This window comes from Oratosquilla oratoria, chromosome 4 (assembly GCF_046742065.1).
Source record: "Oratosquilla oratoria isolate Oo_2021 chromosome 4, ASM4674206v1, whole genome shotgun sequence".
Lineage (NCBI taxonomy): Eukaryota > Metazoa > Arthropoda > Malacostraca > Stomatopoda > Squillidae > Oratosquilla > Oratosquilla oratoria.
In genome coordinates, this window is record NC_134780.1 from 69,968,142 (window position 1) to 69,975,641 (window position 7,500).

The 7,500-nt window shown below is 45.7% G+C and overlaps 1 protein-coding gene across 3 annotated transcripts in view; it reads right to left on the reverse strand.

Annotated features, from left to right (window-relative positions):
• Positions 1-7,500, reverse strand: part of MESK2 (misexpression suppressor of KSR 2) — a 745,500-nt gene that overhangs the window by 273,861 nt on the left and 464,139 nt on the right. Inside the window, exon 1 of one of the 3 annotated variants that reach the window (XM_076184256.1) lies at positions 1,972-2,077. The exons of 1 other annotated variant lie outside the window; for it this stretch is intronic. The gene's annotated coding sequence lies outside the window, so the exon portion shown is untranslated. Of the gene's footprint in view, positions 1-1,580; positions 1,691-1,971; positions 2,078-7,500 lie in introns of those variants that run through there. One more of the 3 variants, XM_076184257.1, reaches the window with a different exon arrangement.

The window sequence follows — 7,500 nt, forward strand, 5'->3', positions numbered from 1 at the left end:
ACTGCAGAGCAAGCAGACTGGAGTTTCTGTATCGGGGGATGGGAGTGGGGTGGGGGTGAGGGTGGGGGTGGGGTAGGACCTGGCTGGCTGGCATGCGATCTGATGGAGGCGGTGGGAGAGAAGGGGGGGGGGGTGCTACAAACACACGAAGACCTTACGTGATAAAGGAGGATGAATTAATTTTTCTCTTCATCGCGGTTGCATACCTTGTTTATCTATTTATTCATTCATATATTTATTTATTAATTTTTCTCGTTATCGATTCTTTTCCAGTTCCAGTAGTTTAGAATAACAATGCTTACACAGTATGCCACCGCGATAAAGGAATTAAGCGAGGAAGACAAGATAAGGATTTTAGGAAAGTAGCAGAAACTAATTAAGTTGGAGGCAGGCCGTTAACAAGCAGGGGCTATATAACAACAATAGATGCGAGATCATTCGTAGAAGCTTTATCATGACGTTATGAGTGGCGAGAATTTTTTTTTTTTTGTAAAACATAAGTAGAAAAAAGTGTCCTCTGTACAAAGCCTATTGTGTAAATAAACTATGAACCACTCTTGGCAATGGATGCCGGAGGGTGAAGATGTAGAAGAAGGAAGAGGAGAGGGAAGAGGAAGGTCGAGGTGGAAGGGGAGGAGAACGAGGAGGAGGAGGAGGAAGGGGAACCGAAGGAGAGGATGCTACTGCATGTCACTATTGGGGGCTACAGAAAGAAAACATAATTCATAAACTTATAAAAAAAAAATGCTGTATATTCTTCAGGGGGAGTATCCCATAACAAGCATCGTACAGCCAGATTCCAAAGTTCGCCGACATTCTTGCATTGTCCCTATTTGCTAGCAGATGTCGCTTGAATCACTGCAAAATAGTGCAAAAATAAAACCAATATCGCATGGTACCATCCATTAGCAAGAAAGGGTACCGCTAGCCTCTTGATGAATTTTGAAATTTGGCTAGACTCTTTCTAGAAATGCCCCACCCTGACACCCAACATCACACTTAAGATTCTGCTTCACCGGTGCTAAAGGCAGCGCAAACGAGTTCACCTTTCAAGCGCGAATGAGTACAGGAAAGAGGAGGCACAAAAGGGCAAACCTAATGAGGTGAAAGGAACAAATATCACTTCTCTAAATAAGGAAGAAAACTTCCAAGACTGGAAGATAAATGTCCTTGCCTAATGATCCCTGACACAGTTCCTCTCACACCAGATAGCATGCAGGTCACTCATCCTACAGCTTAAAGGCGAACCTCCACCATGCATAGGGGAACAGATATAAGGCCTCACATCGGGACAAGGAATATTGTCGTTCACCAGGCAAGAGTCAGATATCAAGATCGAAAATAAAAAAGGGATGACACAGAGCACAAAAGCAGAGAAACACTATTTTCTACGTCACAATACACGAAGGAGGCCTAGACGGTGCATGCTTGATTAGCCCAGGAAGAGGACTCGAAGGCGCCGTTCACGTATATTTCACTGGCCCTACGGCGATAGCACAGCTACTTCAGGGCACAGGCACTTGAGTTCGTCACTTCAAGAAACAAAATGATAAAACGGGCGCGAGTTTCCGGACACTAACTGTCTGCTAATCTGTGTGGAAGACCGGTCACGAAGTCTCGGGTACTTAGGAGATGGGCGAAGCACTCGTCAGCAGCTCCTGAAGGAGGGGAGGATCTGCTAGCCGTTCGCTTGGGCACAAAAAACAAAATGTGCAAGAGGGAAAGGAGGTTCTCCTGGAAGAGAGGTCTCCGACCGTCCTGGTGCACGCGGGCCGTGACCGGTCGACACCACTGCAGGAGTTCGTGACCGCACAATGGCCGGGATCTCCCTCGTGACCGAAGGGCGGGAATGGAGGGACAGTAGTGGGGCCTGGGAAAATATTCACAGGCAGAGGACTAGGGAGAATAGACCAGTGGGGCACTGGAGGAGGCGCTGAAGGCACAGGAAAACTGCGAAGGTGTGATGCCTACAGCGACAGAGGGAGGAATCGCGACTACAGTCCAGACTTCCAGAGCACCGGCTCTTCCACGGCCTTTGGTTCTCTCTCTCTCCTCCTCCGCTCTCCCTCATCCTCGCTCACCTCCTCCCTCCCTCCCTCCTTCCCTCCCTTCTCCTCCTCCCTGCCCTCTACTCCACTCCTCTTCCACAGCTGCCAGACGTTTCAATCACTGAGACCGGTCTTCGCTGTAGACTTCGAGTGCAACTTGACGAAGGTTTACCTGGTGAGCGTCTTAGGGAAGGAGAACCCTCCTGTGTCCTGAACGACGTCTGCACCTGAAGGAAGCCTAAGCGAAGTGCTCAGCGAGAGGAATGGTGCGCTTATAAATTGTCGTGCATGTGGGAGCGGTCCCCATTAGACTGGAGCGGAGAAAGAGGAGGAGAAGGAAAAGGAGGAAGAAGAGTTAGAAGTGTAGAAATAGAAGGAAAAGTAGGAAGAGGAAGGAGACGAGAAGGAAGAGAATGAGGAGGAGGAGGAGGAGGAGGAGGAGGAGGAGGAGGAGGAGGAGGAGGAGGAGGAGGAGGAGGAGGAGGAGGAGGGAAAGGAGGAGAAGGAGGAGGGAGAAGGAGGGGGAGGAGGAGGAGGAAGTATTGAGGACGGGTAGGAGGTGGAGGAGGTGAGGCGGAGAGGAACAGCCGCAGGCGCAGACTCCAGCTGCTCCAGGCTAGACTTGGTCCCCCTCCTCGCCGTCCCCTCAACCACACCCTTCCTCTTCCTCCTCCTCAACCACACCCTTCCTCTTCCTCCTCCTCCTCAACCACACCCTTCCTCCTCCTCCTCCTCAACCACACCCTTCCTCCTCCTCAACCACACCCTTCCTCCTCTTCCTCCTCCTCAACCACGCCCTTCCTCTTCCTTCTCCTCCTCCTCAACCACACCCATCCTCCTCCTCCTCAACCACGCCCTTCCTCTTCCTTCTCCTCCTCCTCAACTACACCCATCCTCCTCCTCTTCAACCACATCCTTCCTCCTCCTCAAACACACCATTCCTCCTCCTCTTCAACCACACCTTCTTTCCTCCTCCTCCTCCTCCTCCTTCCCCTCCTCCTCAACAATACATTTCTTCCTCCTCCTCATCCACACCCTTCCTCCTCCTCCGCCTCTTTAACCATAAAAAATAAAATTCCGCAATCCCTTCTTTCTGCTGATATATTTAGATTTTTTTTTCAACTACCTCTGACTCCACCTCTTCTGTACGATATACTACCATAGGATAGAATCGCTGTTTATTGGTTGAGAAATACAGTAACACTACTCCTCTTCAAGCAATGATATTACTCCTACTCTTTCTCTTCTCCTCACTGCCCCCATAACCACGCCCTTCCTTCTTCTCTTCACTGTCCTTCAACTATACCTATATCCTCCTCCTCCTTTCTTAAACTATCTTCTACAGCACATTCCTACATACCCTTAACTTTTTCGAAAAGTATAGCCTTCTTATATTATTTCTTTGGCTGTCATACAACGGCTTCATTCAGCCAAGGGAAACCAAGGAGGTCAAAATGAAAAATCGATTATTCGGTCCAAGGTCGGGTGTCGGTCCCATTTTTGTTTCTTCTGGGTACCGTTAAGCGATTTTATTTGATTCTAGGATAACTTTGGATTCTTTCATTTACCCCAAATTCTCCACGACATACTTGACATATGCCCTCCACCTTCACCTCTACTTCAAGTTATGTTGTACCGCCCACTGGTGTTTTTTTTTTTTTTTCTTTTTTTTTCGGAAGCGTGGATGATTGAGGTGGGAAGTCTGAACAGGTTTGGTATAAGTTCGGATATTTTAGGTTTGAGTTGAACTGGGTTGGGTTTGAATTGAGTTGGGTTTGGTCATGGTTGAGCTACTACGTACTTCCCTCCTACCTTCTCCCCTCAGCATCAACTAATTCCACTCCTATCCTCCTATTCCTACCCTTCAGATTGGTCATGTTTCCTAGGACGCGCTTTGGCGCGACTGAAGCTGTCACGTTTACCTTATGTACTAGACCAGCCAAGGGAGAGCGGAGGTCACCGGTAGCCATTGGAAGAGAACCTACGCAGTTACAAAGCGAGCTCGAAACCCAACGTGACACAGCGGCACGCTACGTCATTCAAAATAACTTGACGAATAAGCCCTTCCCCTATCTCTCCCTAGTGCACGGGATTGGTCCACGGGTCTCCCCATCCCAGCGCCAACCAATAATATTCCTTCCCTCGAGAACGAGGGTTAACTTAGTTATAAATTTAATATGAATGGAATCTCCATCTCCAATAATCACAGCGTCATGAGAAAGACCAATAGCCAGAATATCTTATCACGTACTTCAATTATCGACAAGACCTTCCTTGGTCCGACATTCACTGGAACACGAATAACCAAGCACGAGACCTTGTCCATATTGAGAAAGAAAGAGAGAAAGAGAGATAGAGGGAGAGAGAGAGGGAGAGAGAGAGAGAGAGAGAGAGAGAGAGAGAGAGAGAGAGAGAGAGAGAGAGAGAGAGAGAGAGAGAGAGATTTTGTGTATATATTATATATATATATATATATATATATATGTGTGTGTATATATATATATACATATATACATATATATATATATATATATATATATATATATAGAGAGAGAGAGAGAGAGAGAGAGAGAGAGAGAATGCAGATTCCTCGATACCTTTTGCCTTAAATCTTAATTCATTTCAAGCGTATTTTACCTGCGCGTTTGAGGCAGCTCCCCATCCTCCTGATCCGTGTCCCTGGCGACCTATATTGACCTCGCTTCCCCATCACCGTAGAATGACAGCATCTTTAATATGGAACCGGTGCCACACTCTTTCTACATGTTGGGCCCAAGGGTCCTAACTGCCTTAGACCGAATCGTGCCTTCTAAGTATTTCCGCCATCACCTACAAATTGGATGACTCTCCAGGTGAGAGTATTTGTTTGGATTCTATACAGGTCAGCACATCCAAAGGCGTTGATGCTACAGGTCAGCATACCCAGTGACCTGACCAAAATGCACATCACTTTCATTAGATCAGCATTGAATATTTCCACCATACTTTCTCCTTAAATACACCTCACCTCTCTCTCTCACATACACACACACAGACAAACATCACATATTTTTCTTCTAATGTTAGTTCTAGCATATATGCATATGTAGACTTTTGTAATGTCATATATATATATATATATATATACATACATATATATATATACATATATATATATATATATACACATATTGGGCCCTTTTTGTGGACTAAAGGAAGCATCCTAATATCCATATTCATCTTTTGTGAGATACCTTATCAAAAACTTTCTCCGTATCCTGGCATGCACCGTCCACCCACCGATCCCTCTCTTATAGCACATCGATCGTTCCTCTGTAAAAATTCACCAACTTTCTAACACACGACCATCCTTTCCTGAATCCAAATTGGTTATGTGCCAATATCTTCCTCTTCCAAATATTTCATTCATCTTTCACAATTCTTTTACATTTCTTGACTGCCGCTATCATACTGGTCATGGTCATCGTTTAATATCTACGGATCTCTCCTTATTAGTTAGCGTGTTTGTGAATTTGTTTGTTTAAGCACGTATGTACTGTGTGTGTATGTGTGTGTGTGTGTGTGTGTGTGTGTGTGTGTGTGTGTGTGTGTGTGTGTGTGTGTGTGTGTGTGTGTGTGTGTTTGTATCTATATGTGAATATGAATGCATGTAAATTTATAAGTATGTGTATAGAGATGAACATATTCATCTGCATGCCGGTATGCCTGCAAATAATATACGCAGAGTCGTTTGTGAACTTACAGATATAGTTTCCGACCAGTTTTTTTTTTTTTTATAAATTTTTTTGATTATCTAGATTCATTGGATGTTGTTCCTGAACCTCCACAAGGAACACCTTCACGCGGAAAAGAATTGTTTTACATCTACTAACTGTTACTAGTTTTAAATCTGAACTCATTCCTGGAAAAGTTCTCAGATGGTTACTAGATTCCTGATGGGAACTACCGTTACAAGGCGAGACGAAGAGCATAAACTAAAATTTTGCTTGCGACTGAAGCAGCCACCTTTGCCATGAGTGACTGGACAGCCAGGCTAAATAGTAGTCTTCTGTTGCAATGGGAATGGAACTGAAGTTATCATGCTCACAGGGCGAGACCGACGTCAAATATACTACAAAGTTGTGCATTTATATCTGAAGAAATGTATATCATCCACAATGAATCACTTCCGTTTGAAGGTCATGAAGGCCCAGCGAAGTGTAACTGAGCTGTGGCCTTACCCAAAATAACCATAAAAGGGAAAAGTTTCAATATATCCACCATATCCATCTTCAACTATCGGGATTCGAAACAAGGCAAACAGGACATTATACAACAAACACGTCTCCAGCAGCTCTTCACCAGAGAGGAGAGATCCTCTCTTTGCCCCTGGCTCCTCTGTCTGTTTCTTTGGAACCCGAGGTCAACCTCCAATGGACATATCACTCAGAGGGCACCTTTGAGACTCTTCACACTGTGACGGGGGTGGTGGCTGTGACATCACATCCCCCAACTCATCATCATCATCATTATCACAACGTTACGACTGACATCATCTTCACCACCCTAACGTGGACCATATTTATTTTATCTATTCATTTATTTTATTTTATTTTTTTGTCTGAGGAAATGCCAAACAATTTTAGTCACCCAAGGGGCGGTATGGCACTCAACATTATCGTTTTGAAGATGGTGACATGATTTACAAATTTTGGTTCTGGCTAATGCTGAGCGATTCTATTCAAATACGGGGTCCTCAGCTGAAGAAAATCGCCTGGCAATGAACAGACTAAATAAGAAAATATAAAAAACGTGAACTACGTCACCGTGACGAAGAAGAAGAAGCAAAAACAAGCAAGACCACAATCATTCAACGCAGCTCTACACGTCAGCTTTAACCTTGATGACGTCACCTCTCGCCTCCTTGCCAATCGACTCGCTCCAGTTCTGTTCTTCCCTCCCTGGAGACTCCTAATCCTTCCCACCTACCCTCTCCCCCTTCCCCTCCCTCCCCATACCCTCCCCCGCTTCCGCAAGCCAATCGCCGACCAGGGCACCTCTGCCAACAGCCACCTATTAATTGCAGACGTTGTCAACCGCACTAAGCGTGCTGACATTGCCAGGTCGATCTATCGAACCCGACAACCTGGTGTCGCCATATCTGAAGCGAGTCACGTGCTCCCTGGCACCCTGGCACCACCACGGCAGGGATTGCCACAGCCAACACAATTACCACCACTACCACCAACGCCGATATCATTGCCATCATCACAACCGTTACATAGGACTACTCTTACACCTTTACAACCACAACTAAGGCCATTACGACAATTACTACAACCATTAACAGAACCAGAGAGAGAGAGAGAGAGAGAGAGAGAGAGAGAGAGAGAGAGAGAGAGAGAGAGAGAGAGAGAGAGAGAGAGAGAGAGAGAGAGAGAGAGAGAGAGAGAGAGAGAGAGAGAGAGAGAGA